Source organism: Lagenorhynchus albirostris, chromosome 7 (genome assembly GCF_949774975.1).
Source record: "Lagenorhynchus albirostris chromosome 7, mLagAlb1.1, whole genome shotgun sequence".
Taxonomy (NCBI): Eukaryota; Metazoa; Chordata; class Mammalia; order Artiodactyla; family Delphinidae; genus Lagenorhynchus; species Lagenorhynchus albirostris.
The window spans coordinates 33,922,269-33,940,407 of NC_083101.1; the positions used below are offsets into that span (position 1 = coordinate 33,922,269).

General features: G+C 42.3%; 1 protein-coding gene across 1 annotated transcript in view; it reads left to right on the forward strand.

Annotated features, from left to right (window-relative positions):
- Positions 1-573: 573 nt before the first annotated feature.
- HEMGN (hemogen) overlaps positions 574-18,139 on the forward strand; it is a 28,235-nt gene continuing 10,669 nt past the window's right edge. Inside the window, exon 1 of the mRNA XM_060153377.1 lies at positions 574-624. The gene's annotated coding sequence lies outside the window, so the exon portion shown is untranslated. The remainder of the gene's footprint in view (positions 625-18,139) is intronic.

Here is an 18,139-nt window from a genome sequence, read left to right on the forward strand (position 1 = left end):
TGCCTTCCATGCCCACTTGTACCTTTTATATACACCTCGCAGCTATTGAAAGGCATAGTGAAATTGCGGAAAGAACACTGAGTTTGGACTTGGTTAGTCTATCATTCTTTCACTTGCTTAGGCTCCCTAAGTCTCAGTTTCCTCATAGGTGAAATGAAGGTGAGTAAATATCCCCACCCTACCAGATCGTTTTGAGAATCAAGGGAAGTGACTTCAAATTTCTTATAATGGTTCACAAGAAACTAATAAGAGAAATTACCTGTAGGAGGGGGTATGAGGGATGGGGGAAGAAGTGGGAGTTAAACTTTTAGTGAACACCTTTTTTTTTTTTTAACCATGTGAGCATATTACCTTTTAAAAAGAAAATCCTAAACAGAATCAAATAAGCTATCTCTACAAATGATTAGGCAATCTAGACTGCTGAAAAGGACAGAGCCTGGCTACCTCCTGTCTGTGAGAATCTTGAGGTCCATTAGCCCAGAAGTCCTATCACTCCAGGATAGCTGACAATAGCAAATTATTTCACTTTAATGACAAAAAATGGGTTTTGGGTTGCAGTGAGAGGACTCTGCTCCGAGAGTAAAGAGATCTGGATCCTGGTCCTGGCTTTTCTGTGTCATTCAGGTGTGTTCCTTCTCTTCTCTGTGTCTTCTATTGAATGAAAGAGTTAGACTGCATGATCTTTGAGATGCTTCCAGCTCTGACATGCTAGAATATAATGCTAACTTCTAAGCAACAGAGGGTCTCATAATGTGATATCTGTAAAGGATTTGCTGGCGACATTTTTGTATCTAAGACAGGAGCAGGGCAAAGAATCACATGCTTCTCTTTTCACCTTTTATTTCCTTTGATACTGAAGTACCCAGAAGCAATGAGTCAAATGGAGTGTGTTTTCCAGAAAAGAAAATTGAGCTGTGTTTCAGTAGAACCATTGGTGCAATCCCATTGCTGTTTGCTACTGACATTAGCCAAAGGGTGTATCAGTGGTATTTTATGTATACACGGCACTTTATATGGATAAAGTTATATCCACTCTATATGGATAAAGTGGATCCACTTTATATGGATATCTACTTTTTATGGATAAAGTTCCTATTCAATGAATAGGAACTCAAAGATCATATAGTTCAAATTCTAACAAGACTCAAACAATGGCCTTTGGGGCTTCCCTGGTGGCTCAGTGGTTGAGAATCCGCCTGCCAATGCAGGGGACACGGGTTCGAGCCCTGGCCTGGGAAGATCCCACATGCCGTGGAGCAACTAGGCCCGTGAGCCACAACTACTGAGCCTGTGCATCTGGAGCTTGTGCTCCGCAACAAGAGAGGCCGCGACAGTGAGAGGCCTGTGCACCGCGATGAAGAGTGACCCCCGCTCGCCGCAACTAGAGAAAGCCCTCGCACAGAAACGAAGACCCGACACAGCCAAAAATAATAAATAAATTTAAAAAAAAACAAACAAAAAAACAATGGCCTTTGTTGCCAAGGAACTCATCTCCTGAGGTGCTTCATTCCGTTTTCATCTTGCTCAAATCATTAGGAAACTGTTCCTTAGGTTGAGCTGAAATCTTGACTTCATGATCACTATTAGTGCCAGCTTAGCTCTCTGGGGCTACAAACTACACCTATGTTCTCTCTGGCCAAGGTTGCAAACTGCTGAAATGCAGGCAGTATTAGACCATGACTTGTTGGCTCTTAATAGTGTTTAAAAATATCTCAATTAGTTTTTGACATTAAAACATCATGAGTTTTTTGTTTGTTTGTTTACATAAACTGTTTCTGACTTTTCTGGAAAGATCAAAAGGTCTGTGCAGCTGCCTCCCCAATATGATTCTTCCCTTTTTAGTAAACAATTCAAGGCTTTGTTCCAGTCCCTATCCTCTCTGGCTCAGCCTATGTGCTGTTGGGAGAGGCTGATCCCACCCCTGGTTCTAGAGCAGGGCATGCAAACTAGTCCTAATTCATCAGCATAGCCCTACCTTTTGTCACCTTTGTTGATTCAGAAACAAGCACTGCTTAAAGACTGGGTTCCTTGGAAACAGAATCCAAGATGGAGAGCTGCATGCAGAAGGCTTACTGAGGAGTGTCCTTAGGACACACACCTATGGGGACCTGAAGAAGACAAGGTTGGGGGTGGAGAGAAGCCGACCAGCAAAGTAGGTGCAATGTAGTTACAACCAAAGCCTCAGCTGATCCCAGGAACTCAGGAATGGGGATGGCCCTTCAGAGTTGTCCCAAACTGAAGTAAGGGGGCCAGACATTTGTATTCCCACATCAGCCAGTCACAGGCCTCAGGCTGCACCCTGGAAGGGGGTGTAAAACCTTGGGGGAAGTGGTTTCCTAAGGCTCAGAGCAAGACTATTCCCAGCAGCTGAGGGATGGATGTGTTGCCCCAGAAGAGGGGACCTGGGCTGAGCCTCATAGTATCTCCTACCGGCATAAGACTCAATCCAGATTAATAGAGATTTGCTAGGACTCCTGAGAAAGAGGCTTCCAGAAGTGACCTGTATCTCTTTGGATATGGACAAGGAGCTCTGGGACTTGTCCTTAGCCATCTCACATCAAGGTCAGCTTTGATAACACTGGTGCTCTGCTGAATCAAACCAACCCTGAAGCTTAAATTACCTGGACTTTTAGTGTGAGCTTCATCGTTAAGTCAGTTTTCTGGTTGTTTTAATTACTTACAAATGAACATACTTTGACACATTCTGCATCGCAGAGCTACATTCCCTGGCAATAACCCGCCGAATAGCAGCTGCCTCCCTTTAAGATGGGTCACTTGGTTTCCAGTTTACTAGTGCCCACTTGGCTTTCAGAGGTGGTAGCCGAGAGCTAAATCCTAGTCTTCTAATAATATGAAGTCAATAGATAATGTCTAAAGTGGAAAAACCAAGACATAGAACAGAGCATGTGTCTATAAATATGAGGTAAACATCAGAAGAAATAGCTAAAAGTGTTGGCAGTAGTTGCCTCTGGGGAGCTCTGTCAGGGTGGGATGGGACAAGGCACTGCAACTGGTTTTTGTGGGAAGCTTTGAAGTGCGCTTTAATTTGAAACTCTGTGTATCCCCGGTTGCTAATGCATGCCCTGGGGCATCTTGCCCTGCTCTGGGACTCTCCCATCTCCTAGTTCTCTTGCCTTCCTCTGGCCTTTCTTCTGGGTAGGGGGTTTCCTAAATGCTGGTTGATAATCATCTTAAGCTACCCTTTCTCTCTTTATTATCTTATGCATTCTATCCGCTCCTGGGAGACTTTGTTCCCTACTCCTGATCTCTCCTCTTTAGCTCCTGATCCCTATTTCTTCCACAGGATCACCTTGGAATTCCCCTGCCCTATTTCCAACTTGCATGAGGAGGTAACCAAGGTCTCTCCTAGCCCTAACATGCTATGAGGTCTGAAAAATTATATGGAAACATTTAACAAGTCATAAGAATGGATCTCTTTCATTTACTTAATATCATTAGCCATTTTTTTCTTTTGTCATGTTCACTGAAGAAATGCACAACCTAAAAGTTGAGAATTATGTTTTATTTGGCTAACAAAACTGAGGATGAAAGCCCAGGATGAAACCTCTCAGATAGCTCTGAGAGACTGCTCTGAGGAGGTAAGGGAGGAGCCGGGATATAGAGGAGTATTTGCAGCAAAGAGCAGGTAGTCAGAACTCCAAAAGATTACTGTTTTTCGTTTTAATGCTTTATTTATTTATTTTGGACTGTTTTTTACTGTGGTAAAATTTATATAACATAAAGTTCACCATTTTAACCATTTAAAATTATACAGTCCAGTAGCATTTAGTTATGAAACCACCACCACTACTTAGTTCCAGAACATTTTCATCACCCCGAGGGAAACCCTGTACCCATTAAGCAGTTGCTCCACCTTCTGGCCTCCCCTCACCCTGGGCAGCTCCTTATCTGCTTTCTGTCTCTATAGATTTGCCTATTTTGGACATTTCATATAAGTTGAGTCATATAATTTGAAGTCTTTCAATACTGTGAAAAAGCCAAGTAACATCTTAATATTATTAGGAAAATAATTTTGATCTTATGGACCTCTTGGAAGAGTCTCAGGATCCCCCAGAGGTCTGCAGAGCAGACTTTGAGAACTGCTGGTCTAGGTCATCCAAGTTGTGGGGCACCAGCCAGCTCCCCATTACAGCTTCTCTCCCAGCACAAGGTGATTGTCATGTCCCCACGTCCAACCTGAGGCCTCTACACCTCAGCTTCTCATTTCCCGTGAAAACTCGGTCCGCCACTTCCTGCAAAGTTGAGATTACAATGGATTCACATTCAAACTGCCCAGAGGAACCAAACAACCAAATGGGGACACGTTTTTATAAGTTATAAATCTGACTGTGGTAAGAAACTATACCACAAACTGGTTTCCGGTAAAATTCTGATCACTTCCTGCCACTGTCATTACATTTTATCATCACAGTAGTTACCTTTTACCTGTGATGAGAGCTGTCATGTACTTTTGAATATCAAGCAGCAGCCATGCCATAAATTGCTAGCCCCTTTTTCCTCTAATGATCACAGCTTATTTTATTCTTCAAGTATTCTTCTCAGAGTAATCAGCACGCTTATTGTACAGCATATTCAAATGTTAATGCATACATTGAACTCATGCTATTGTGAGACCCATTTGCTCGGGAGCTAAAATTATGTTGCCATTCTGCTTGGTGCTAGAGGTTCTGTGCTCGAAACCGCTTTCCCACATACAAGGAGCCCAGGTTATTTAACAAGAATGTGAGCTAGAATGAGACCTTCTCAACAATGACTTCACCAAGAGAAGCCACTGCAATGAGAAGCCTGCGCACCGCAACGAAGAGTAGCCACCACGCGCTGAAACTAGAGAAAGCCCGCACAGGGCAACAAAGACCCAACACAGCCAAAAATAAATAAATGAATGAATGAATGAATGAATGAATAAATAAATAAATAAATAATTTTAAAATAACATTAAAAAAAATCAGTTCCTCCGTCACATTAGCCACATTTACAGTGTTCCCTAGTCACATGTGACTAGTGGCTACCATATTGGATCATACAGAAGAAGATTCCCATCATTGTGGAAAGTTCTATTGGACAGCTCTGCTCTAGAACATTCTAGGTGTACTTCTAAAAAAGGGCCAAACCAGGTAGGATATCATTTTAATGTGCTTATTTTTCCTTTGCTTTCTTCAAGACCCAGCTCATATATCAATTCTTCTGGGAATTTGCCACATGTGTGGTCTGTGACTGTATGCTATAGGCAGCCAAGCATTCTGAGCTATGCAGTTCTTTGTGGTAATGCGTGGATCTAGCTAGAACTTAGTATGGAGATCCTGGCATAGCTATTTGTCAATCCTTAACCAAAATGTGGCCTTTCTCTATCTGGGGAAGGCATCCTCCTTGACAAAGCAATTAGCTTTGGGGCAGGAGGGAAAGGAGGGAAACACTGGCCTAGCCAGCCAGATCTGCTGAATCCACTTCTGTAGCTATAAAAATAATTTGTAATAAAAGCTTTTGACCTCCTGTCCATAAACATTACATAGGCCATCTCGGCCAGGCCATCAAGGAATGGAAGTCAGGGTGTGATTTGCTTGATACAAGATATCTTGTCATCTTACCTGTGGACCCTCACTAAATTTTTAGTCTGCTGTCTTTCTCTGTCAATTTTCTGTGCTGGAGCTCTTAGAATTTCTCATAATAAGATCTGTCATTTCTACCTTCTAAATCTCTCTAGAATCTGTGCTTTCCTTTAATACCCTCAGTGAATTTATCTTCTCTCTCCTTTCCCACCCAGCCCCCTTATTGTCACCTAAATGCTCTAAGAACATTACCTGATTATGGCATTCTCCACCCTAAAACCCCTCAGTGGCTCCCCATGACATCATAAAAGCCTCTCCTTGGGCCCCCAGCTACCTCTCTGGTTTCAGATCTTTCCATTCCCTGGTGTGTAGCACACATTCCAGCTTCTCTGTTACTGTGCCCAGAACCAAGATGCCTTTTCACATCTCTGTGCCTTTGTATACTCACACCTCCCTCTGTCTGAAATGAGCCCCCCACCACCTTTAATCCCCCTGGAGAATTTCTACCCCCTTGTTAAGGTAACATTTAAATCTTATCTCTTCTGAGAAGCCCAGCCTGAGCCCTCAGACAGACTTAAGTGATCCATCAACTGTGCCCAAACGCTGTGTGGGCTTTGGTCATAACCCAGTCTGTATATGACACTCATGAGTCTGTTTCTCCTACTAAACTGTGAGGTCTCAAGGGCAGGCAGCACATCTGACTCATCTCTTACCCACTGTGGCAAGCACAGGACCTGACTCACAACAAACGCTTACTAAATGCCTGTTAGAATGAACAATAATCTGTGCCATTATGAGGTTCTGCTATGAGGGTCCTCTGTGTGGAGCTGCTGGGCTCCTTAGGGTTCACCCTTGCTGATAGAGGCCTAGGGCCAAGTGGCACTGGTAGCTGAGGATGTGCAGAAAAGCAAAAGGCCTGCAGCTGCTCCCACTGAAAGCCTCCCTGTATGCGTGCAGCTCGTTCCCTCTCAGACTTTGCGACTCGCACAAGCCCATTCCTTGTCTTTCATGAAAAAAACACAGGACCCCTTGGAGAATGTTCCTGTAGGGACCCATCTGTGGGTGATTCTATGGGGGAGAATTATGGGCAAGGGGGAGAAACATCTTAATAGAATGGAGAGGGGTGAAACATTGCTACTCTTGCTTAGCATTGGGATGTCGCTCGAGGGGGAATGTAGGAGCTGGTAGCAACACTTCTTATGTTTTAGAAAGTACCCTGTGATTACCAAAACCTTCCACTTTTATCATCTTCTTGAGCGTGTTATCCACCCTGAGGGGCAGGCAAGACAGAGCTGGGGTTATTTGTAGATAAGGAAACTAATATCCAGAGAGGTGAAGTGACTTGCCCAAGGTCATGTTTTGAGCAAAGGCCCACAAAAATGAAGTGACTTTCCCAGGGTTGTGAAGTAATATTCAGAACTATAACATATGGGGTTACTTGTAAAAATTTCTGCGGGTTTTAAACTATTTATTTATTTATTTTTGGCTGCGTTGGGTCTTCGTTGCTGCACGTGGGCTTTCTCTAGTTGAGGCAAGCGGGGGCTACTCTTCGTTGTGGTGCGCGGGCTTCTCATTGCGGTGGCTTCTCTTGCTGCAGGTCACGGGCTCTAGGAGCATGGGCTTCAGTAGTTGTGTCATGCAGGCTCAGTAGTTGTGGCTCGTGGGCTTAGTTACTCCACGGCATGTGGGATCTTCCCGGACCAGGAAGAACCCATGTTCCCCTGCATCGGCAGGCGGATTCTTAACCACTGCGCCACCAGGGAAGTCCCTCTGTGGGGTTTTCTTTAATAAAATTTTTGAAATCAGAAACATTTTCTGGTAAATTGAGTCCACACAGGGCTTTCAGACATCTCTTGGGAAATTTGACTAGATGACATTGAAGATTTATTCCAGCGGTGAAATTCTATGAAATTTAGTGTTTACTGTGTCCCAGGTTCACATAACTCCATAAAGTACAATTACCAGTTTGCAAGTAATTTACAAAACAAAGAGCTCTCCTGCCCAGTCAAGCATCACTGTCTGACTTACTAGAAAGTCTCAAGCCCATTACTTACATATTGTATCACCTACTCATCAATCTCTTCTTTCCACTCCTACTTCCTACACTGTAGCAACTCTATTACTTGATCAATTGTTCACTTCCTCTGTCAGAGATAACTAGGATTTAGAGTTAAAGGCATAATTTCTATATAAGACTAGAAAGCAGAACTGTTGTGTCTTATTGAGATCTTAATTTAATTCCCATTAAAGGGGAATTGAATTGACTGGATTAGTGAAGTTTCATTCTACTCATTCCTCCTCAGAGAGACGACTGAATCCATGTGGGTGCCATATTTGGTAGTGGGATATGGGAATGGAGTTTTCCATAGATCAGGGTAGGGGTAGGATTTTCTAGAAAGGAAAATCTGTCTTGGTTGGATGGACCAAGTTATTTAAATTCTGCCTGATAATTCTGTCCAGTCTCTTTGCATGAGCACAAAGTATTGTACACCCATCTGAACTGGGTAAAAACAGAAGTTAATAGCAGCTCTGTGGAAATAGATACCCTACTTATCTTCTGATCCAAGAGTCCAAGCTCTATCTGCTGCACCACACACTCTTCAGGGTGATAATTGCTCCTATTAGTTAGTGTTTCCTGAGAAGTGAAGCATAGTATCCAATTTTAATAATGAAGGCTATGGCAGTAATAACATGAAACATCCTATTTTATTTTCATCAAGAAGACCAAACCCATCAGATAGAAGGATTATGGGTAATTCTGGGTATTGCTGGCAGTCTCTGAAGATGACAATTCTGTCTGGGTTTAATTTCTCTCTTGATTACCAAGAACATTTTGATACTTAAGAATAGATGTGCTTGTTGCTGACGGGGAGGGGAGGGCTCATTACAAAGTGCTGGGGCAGACCTGCACCCTCTTTTCTTCCCGTGGAACATCAGACTTTGCTACATGACTCCCACACAGGTGTCTATCACAGCTGAGCAACTCTGGCTTCCCTAAAATGAGAGTGCTAACAATAAAGGGTGACAATACAGAACATAAAGAAGCACAAAGGAAGTCTTCATCCTCACGTTGAACTTGCCCAGAATATATGCTGATGAAATCAGATCTGATCACATCCTGAGCTCCATCTGTTAAAGGTGCTCACAGCCACTTAGGAGAATGCCAGGGAAGAAAGACCTGACAATACATTTTCTGCCTGCTAAAGTAAGTCCTTCTCTTCTCTCTGGCTAAAAATACAACCAAAGTGTCACTAAAACACACACACACACACACACACACACACACACACACACACACACACACACACACCCCACACACAAACCCAAAATACAAGAAAGCCTAACATTTGTTGAACAGATTGTGTTAGAATATCAATTAGCTAAGTGTTTGGTATGCAAACATCCCCGATGCGAACTCACCCAGAGGAGGACTTGCAGGGAGGGGGAATGGAGAGTGTCAGAGAATTAGGGAGCAAGGCAGGCTGCCTCCAAGGGAAAGTGCTTGGAACCAAAGCTCAAGACCTAGTTGACAGGTGAGAATGGTGTAATTGCCTTTTACGTCCACCTAGTGGCAGAGTTCTAGCCAGAGTCATCTCTACCTCAACTGGTTCAGGTGACGACCATTTACTTGGACGTATAATATAACATTCAGCACTGGCGCTGAACCATTTGGAAGGCTGCAATTCTTCAGCAGTGTTCACTTTTGGGCAGGGACTCATCTAGGTTATGCTAACTCTAAACTTCAAGCCCAGGGGATAGAATCTGCTGGAAGCAGGGAGTTGAAGTTTCCAAATTAATAAGACTAAAGCATCATGTTAGGTTCTAGTACATATTCTATGCCCGAGTAGCTAAAACTCCAAGGAGTGAATAAAGAGCAAAAATAGGAGAGGCTAACGTTCAAATAGAGACCCGTTGGAGAGTAGCTGATATGAATAACAGTGGGTCAGTGGCAGGCCAGGGAATGAATGGAGTCTTTTGCTCTGTCCCTTTTGAATTATAAAACAGTTCCTGCAAAGGGCAGTTTGGTTTTAGGATAATTTGGACATGATCTAGAAATTCTGTGAAATGAAAAGAATTCACTGATTAATTACATAGGCCAGCATTTTCCAAGAGGTGATATGCATTCATTCCACTTGGGGCAGTGCAGATAATTTCAGATGAAACATCTTTTACTTTAATAGTTCAGTATTTATTTTAATGTACCTTAGAAGAATTATAATTTGTTATACCACAAACCTGTGATTTCACAGGTGATATTGTTGGTTTTCCATTTACATTGGTGATATAAAATTTCCATTTTAAATACTTTTAGGAAAAATGTTTATTTGAAGGAAAACATTAAGTAAATAATAATACAGAAGATGTTATTACAAGAATATGGCAAAAATCATGAAGAGAGAATGTAACAATTGGAAATTTTGGGAAATACTTCATCAAACCAGGGGATAAGGTAGATTGACTTGTAGACAGAAGAGTTCGGAATAGCAGGCAGGTAAAGGGAAAATGATAAAACTCTCAGAGGATCTGGATTCCGGTTCCAGCTGCCACTAGGCCTGTGTGACATTGGCCCCCTCTGGATCTCCTTATCTATAAAATAACTCTCATGCCTTGCTTAGCTTTATTATTTGGCAGTTCTATTTCACTTACTGTTATTGAGATTATGAACAATCATAATGACAGCCAGAGCAGTAAGGTCTGCTATGTGCCAGATTCTTTCCAATAGTCATCATTCTTAATCCTCATAATAGTCGTGAAAGGTAGGTGTTATAATACCCATTCCATATATGAGGGAATTGAGGGTGGAAGATCCTGGCCACACAGAACCTGATTTGAATGAACTTAGGTCTGACTCTGGAGCCTGTGTTTGTTCCTCTGAGCCTGGTTGCATCATAGTAGTTAATTCCTATTCACTCTCAAAACTAAGCTTGAGATCACCTATTCCAGTAAGACTGCTTTGACCTTATCTCTTCATCTGGGTTAGATGTCCCTCCTCTGTGTTCCCTTAATTTTCTATGTATGCAGTTTTTCCTATTTGCCTTTATATTCCCAGCACCCTACACACTTTTGGGACACAGATTATATAGTCAACAAATTGCAGAAAGAGGGAGAAGATGAGGGAGAGGGAAATGGGAAAGAAAGGAGGGAGAGAGGATCAAAAAAGAATATATATTGCTGCCTTATTTTATTAAATATGAAAGAAGTAGAATTGAGAGGCAGGAGAGCAAGGTGGTTAAGCATATGGCCTCCTAGATCCAAACCACCCAGCTTTGCCACTTACTAGGTGTTTGACTTAGGGTGCAGGTTCAATACCTGTGCTTCAGTTTCTTCATCTACAAAATAGGGATATTAGTAATACCTACCTTAAAAGCTGTTGTAAAGACTAAATGAACTATCATATATAAAGTACTTAGAAGACCGCCTGGAATATGATAAGCAGGTGCTCAATAAATATTGGCTATCATTATTATTTCTGTGAAATTAATAAAAGGGGAAAAGCTTAACACTAGTGTAAAGTGAAAAAACCACATAATACAATTACACACATAGAGCCTCATCATTTTTCCAATTCTACGTGTTGACCAATGCAGAGTGATTTCAAGGCAGTTATGAATAAAGAGGATTATAGCTAGAGGATACACAATATAATATCTTTATCTTTCTGCTTCTATGACAGCAGAATTAAGCACTCCACCTCTACTCTTAGAACATTTGGAAATATTGATGTTAAAATTATCATACTGTATTCTAAATTCAGATTTACTTATTGTCTATCACCCTCAATTAGACTGAGTTCCTTGGAGGAAAGGACTCCTGTTTGATTCTTCTCTATGTCTCCAATTCTTAGTAAAGGGGCTGGCAAGAAATAAATGTTCAATAATGTTTGCTGAATGAACATTATAGAAAAGAAGTGTACATGTGAACAATAAAATAAATATTATGTGATATTTATCATACAAGAGGCTCAGATCAAGTGACACTATAGCTCAAAAAGGAGAGATCACCTTTAGGTAGGAAAAGGTAGTAAAAAGAATGGTTAAATCTGTGAACTTTAGAGTCAGACTGCTTTGGTTTTGAGCTCTAACTACGGCACCTGTGAGCTTATGTGACCTTGGGATGTAACCTAACTTCTTTAAACCTTAATTTCCTTATCAGTGAAATGGGGATAATATTAGTTAGAAGAACTCAATGAGATAATGTTTGTAACATGTCAGGTACCTATTATGTGTTTGTAGAGCAGCTAATATATCATCATCATTATCACCAAAGGCTTTGTGATGGGGGCACTCACCATCTGGATGGGCAGACACAAGTGAAGAGCACTGAAGAGCAAGAAGGTGTGAATAAAGGTACTGTGGGTGTTAGAAAGAATCAAAGCCAAACAGGGAGGGCAAGTGGCACTATTTAATTGGAATATTGGGTATTTTCAGGAAAGTAATGGGAGACAAGATTGGGAAGTTGGCTTTAAATGCCAGACTGACAAGTTTAGTCTTCATTCTACACACAATACTGAGACTTTATGGGATTCTAAGTGGGGTAGAGACCAGTTCTGAGCCAGTTTTATGGGGAATGTTCTGGCTGTTTGTGCAGGACAATCTGGGGAAGGTGAGGGGAGATAGAAGAAAATAAACCACTTAGGAAGCTTCTCCAATACTTCCAATGAGAAGTTGAGGTCCCCCTCTGGGATGGTGGTATGGGAAAGGAAAAGAGGGAATAAGCATGTGGGACATTGGGAAGAATAAACTCAGAACTGTGTCCAACTGGATGTGAGAAGCAAAGTGAGGAGGCAGAGGCAAAGACAATTCTGAACTGGATTGCCAATTAGAACTGGATGTCCAGGAACAAGGTGCCACTCTTCTATAGTAGAATAGTTAAGAGTGGCAGAAATAAAGCGTAGGAGAGACTGGTTTTAGGGGGAAGATATATTTGCTTTTTTTTTTTTTCCGCTCCGCGGCATGTGGGATCCTCCCGGACCGGGGCACGAACCCATGTCCTCTGCATCGCCAGGCGGACTCTCAACCACTGTGCCACCAGGGAAACCCTATATTTGCTTTTTGCTATGCTAAATTTAAGGTGCAGTGGGATATTCAGGTAAAGAATGATATTCAAGAGACACTTGAAAATGTGATTTTTCAACTCAGACTGGTAATTATTTAGAAGATATCTGCATAAAGGTAATAGCTAAAGGTATACAGTTGGATTGACTGTCTAAGAGTGAGAGAGAAAAGACTCAGAGGAGTCATCCTTGGGAAGTACTTCTCATAGCTAGAGGAGTAAAAGAGAAGTGTGTGGAGGAGTGGGGGGGAGAGGAAGGAGGGATGAAGAACACATTACTAGAGAAGCCAAGAACAGAGCGACAGAAGTGCTCAGAGGAGCCATGAGCTACAGTGAAGTCACAGAGAGAGAGAAGTGAGAAGGGACCACTGGACTTGGCCATTAGGAATCATTGCTGACTTATGAGAGAACAATATGTGGAAGAGAAAACTAGATTGTGGATGCAAAGGAAAGAAGAAGTTATGTGGGGAAAGGAAGCAGTCGACTTGAGAGTACACTGTTAGTTCTGGAAGTTCAGGAAAGTGAGGACAGAAATGTGATGGAGGCTCAAGGTGGGAGCAGACTTGTTCTTCCCCAGCTAAATGACCACATATCAATGTTTATTCAGAGATGCTTATTGTCTATTCATTAAGAAATAGAAAGCAATATTGGTGGAGGAGGCCGGAGGAGGGACTTTGGAACAAACTAAATTGAAAGTCAGGTTACAGCCATTCTAAAGTCATAGACCGTGTTATCTGTATGTGTACAGTAGCATCTGTTTCAGCAGAGACAGAACTTATTTATCATGCATCAACAGGCTGTGAGAGAGAGGGAAACCAGAAACTCTCCTTCTCCACTAAGGAAAACAAAGCATGATCAACTCTTTGAAAATAATTTAAAAGGTTTGAAAAAGTATTTTAGCAAGGAAAGAACACTAAGAAAAAAAAGTGTATGATAGCTTCCCTTTCTTGACTTTTCCACCCAAATGCACTCCAGGACAATGCCCAGGTGCATAATTAGAACACTTCTAATAATACTGTTAACACTGCCCGAGTTTATGGCATGTCTATCTGCACAGTGCTTTTTATTTTATAGAAAGCTCTCATGATCTCTTTTATCCTCCCAGAATCCCTGGGAGGTATTACTTTTTCTCTGTTTTATAAGGGAAGAAAATGAGAATCAGAAAGAATTGAGAGATTTTCTCCCAAATTACACAGCCAGGAAATGGTAGAGTCCCAAATCCCTTGCTCTTTTTTTCTACACGTTTTCAAATTCCATTCACACGGTCTTCACAGCATAACACTCTATGTATGGGATGACAAACCAAAGTGTAGCAAAGTGAGCGCCCTCTTTTCTATAATTCTATCAATATGGCCTAAAACTACGTCAGTTTGGGGGCACTTTTATTAGGTCAAGTTTCTCACTGAATAGTATCCAGTGCTCCCTTTTCACCCCCATCATAAAGAGCCCCAGGGCAGAAGTTCTTAGGAATGTTTTTCCCTCCCTCCCACATCTGCCCAGTTCAACCAGGCCTCTGAAATGCATGAACAAGGCCTCAATACTTACTTAAACGTGCTCCAGATGGGTCAGGAGGCAGGAAAGCAATTCTCTCCCTCAATATCTAGTTTGGTCTAGTAGGAAGAAGGCCAGACTTGGAGGCTGCAGGCTCAGGTTTCATGCTCAAACTACCAGTCTAGCTCTGTGACCCTAGTAAAATCACTTTACACCCTGAGCACCAGTGCCTTGATCTGGAAAGTGAGGATACTAATAGCTATTTTATAAGTTTGCCACAAAGATTCAGGGAAGCACTTGTGAAAGTGGCCCTGTGATGGGTTTGACATTCTGATATTCTGCTGTAGCTGTCTTGAAATTCTTAATAGTTTTTGAAGGAGGAGCTCTGTATTTTCATTTTGGACTGGGCCCTGCAAATTATATTGCTAGTCCTGCCTGTATGTCCTTGGCCAAGTCACTTAACCTTTCTGGGCTCCAGTCCATAATTAATTAAATTCTTAGGAAAGAAATTGTTAGGAAAATTCTCAATCCTCCTTCTATCTACCTATTAGCAAAATTTGACAGGTTGATCACTCCCTCCTCCTTGAAACATTTTTTCCACTTGACGTCCAAAACACTACACTTTCCTGGTTATTCTCTGCCTCACTGGCTGCTCCTTTGCTGTTTTATCCCTAATCTATTAGCATGTCCAAAACTAAACTCCTGATCATCTCCTGCAAGCCTGCTCCCCCCAGTCTTCTTTGTCTATTAATGGTATCTCCATCTTTCCAGTTGCTCAGACCAGAACTCTTGTCATACTCTTTGATTCTTTATCACTCACTGCATATCCAGTTTGTAAGCTACTCCAGAGTCTGACCACTTCTTCATCACTCCCATCACAGTCCAAGCCTTAATCATCTGTATTCTGCAGGATCCTTCTAACTGGTCTCCCTGCTTCCACCTCCTCCCGTGTCCCCATGGTCTGTTCTTTATATAGAATAATCCTTGAAAAATATGCCAGGGACTTCCTTGGAGGTCCAGTGCTTAAGACTTCATGCTTCCACTGCAGCGGGCACAGGTTTGATCCCTGCTTGGGGAACTAAGATCCCGCATGCCAAGCAACGTTGCCAAAAATTAAAAAAAAAGTCAGATGGCATCAATCCTCTGTTCAAAACCATCCCATGACTATCCATCTCAATCAGAGTAGACATGCCTACAAGGGGCAATAAGCTACCTCTCTGAACCCACCTCCTACCACTCTCTCACCTCAGGCCATTTGCCAGTGCCTCTCTGCCTACAGTGCCCTCCCAGATGGCAGCCTGGTTGGCTTCTCACCTCCTTCAGTCCCGAACAACTGTCACCCTGTTTAAAATAGCATCCACCATTAATTTTCCCCCTTGTTCCTTATCCTATCATTCCATGCTCACTTTTCTTTCTTCTTTTCAAAAAATTAATTAATTAATTAAATTTTGGCTGCATTGGGTCTTCATTGTTGCGCAGTCTTTCTCTAGTTGTGGTGAGCGGGGGCTGCTCTTTGTTGTGGTGTGTGGGCTTCTCATTGCGGTGACTTCTCATTGCGGAGCATGGGCTGTAGGCACGTGGGCTTCAGTAGTTGTGGCACGTGGGCTCAGTAGTTGTGGCTCACGGGCTCTAGAGCACAGGCTCAGTAGTTGTGGTGCATGGGCTTAGTTGCTCCTCAGCATGTGGGATCTTCCCGGACCAGGGCTCAAACCCGTGTTCCCTGCATTGGCAGGAGGATTCTTTTTTTTTTTTTTTTTTTTGCGGCATGCAGGCCTCTCACTGTTGCGGCCTCTCCCGTTGCAGAGCACAGGCTCCGGACGCGCAGGCTCAGCGGCCATGGCTCACGGGCTCAGCCGCTCTGCGGCATGTGGGATCTTCCCAGACCGGGGCACGAACCCGTGTCCCCTGCATCGGCAGGCGGACTCTCAACCACTGCGCCACCAGGGAAGCCCGGCAGGAGGATTCTTAACTACTGTGCCACCAGGGAAATTCTAACTGCTATATCTTCAGCACAGAGGTCAGTGCCAGTGAATGACAGTAGAAAGAGCTCTGGAACAGATGATGGTATTACTAAGTGACAGCAGCATCAGCCCCTCTGAGTGTATAAAGTACTTTCACAGGCTGCACACCCATGAGGCTGGCCCTGCATACAAGAGTGAAGGCGTTTGTGGGGACTGCTCTGGGCTAAGCCTCCTACTAGATTATACTGTGGGGATAGAAAGGTGAATCAGGAGTGGTAACCACCCTCAAAGGGTTTGTGGCCTAGAGAGAGGTATTATGTATATATGCAAATAACTCTAGAACAAGGCAGCTTTTGTTAAAAATATCTGGCCTTTAATGCCTAGCATCTAACATACTGCTATGGACTCTAGACTTCACTACAGAGGGAAAGGACAATGAACTATGGCTTGTGAATTTACTGACTGGCTATTTTTGTCCCAGACAAGTTCCTGCTGTGGCCTGCTTATCACAACAGAGACACCTTGCCTGACTTCCAATCTAGTTTGCTCCAAACTCCCTCCACCTGCCCCCTCCACCCAATATTGCTCCCTAATTACTGTTAACTTGAGACCCCACCCTCATATAGTCCCTCCACATTCTGCTCCTAGATATCAGAACATGGGGTGGAATCAACTTAGGCAGGCTGCAGCAGGGTGTAAAGGGTCTAAATATTATTTCCCTCCAATAAAGATGTGCATATCTCAATGGGCCTACAGTACACAGAACTCAGGGACTAACATCTGTCCACCTTCGTCCACCTTTGTAGTCTGACAGCCTTGCTCAGTACATGGTACAGAGGAGGCATTCAGTAAGGTTTGCTGAATCGTTGAACTGGGTCTTATAAGCTTGAAGGATAATTGTATTTAAGAAGTAATTCTGCATCTTCTGTAAGGCATCCTAGAAGTATTCTAAAAGGTTATCTTATTTCATTATCATAAGAAATAACCTAATCAGTAAGAATTAAAACATATCAAATAAAGCAACTAATTTAAAATGCCAGTTTAAATTATAAAACACTCCTGTTTTATAATTTTCAAAGCTACTTTAGTTTGTATTGGAGTTTTTAAAACCCTGTATCTGTATCTGAAAATCCAAAAATTATCATGAGATAAATTGCAAGTTACACTTTCCATTCCCTATAGGACTTCTTGGAATAGGGACTCCCTGGAGTTATCTGAATTTTTAGGTAGAGATTAACTTACAAGGAAGACTGGGGAACCGAGAAACTTAAAGCTAGAGCTTAGGATCTAGTAATTAAATACCACATTAAGTTTTGGTGTAAGCGCTTGAGTGCTTGTTATATAATTCTCAATATTTTTCAGTGTGTTTGAAAAAGCTGCTTCTCTCATATGTTCACATCACACATACATCTTCATACCCAGGTAAGATCAAGCATAACAAGATGACCCATCTTATCATCAGTAAGATGTGGTGCCACCAGTAAGTAAGAAAATTTGGGGCAGGTAAATCTTTCCCCTCCTTGGTTCTCAATTTCTCTGTGTATAAAATAGGGGGAGGGACTAGATGGTTTAGGAGGAGATGCTAATGCCTTAAGAGTCTATGGAAGTAGAGGGCATCTATTCACATTATAAAGGTTTTCTCTTTATAAAGGATTCCCTTCAGGTTTTCTCTGAGTTCCTTAGTGCATTTAAACTGTGACTTGACTTACCAAAATCTTGTCACTATATTTTTATTACTAATAAAGCAACTAACACTTACTAAGCATGTTGAATATGCTAGGCACCATGTATTCAATATGACAGGCACATATGAAATGCATTATTTGATTCAGTCATCCCAATAACCTCATGAGGTACATACCAATATTGTCCCATATTGTATGTAGGTAAACTGGCTCCAAGACTAAGTGGCCTAAGGTGACTGAATTAGGGAATGTGGCAACTCTGGAATTCAAACTCTCTTCACCTCAGTATCTGACTCCAGATATAGTGTTAACCCTGCATCTCACAGACTGTTTTCCTGTAATAGGAGGTGGTCAGTGTTCCTTTCCTTGGTGAACAATCCTG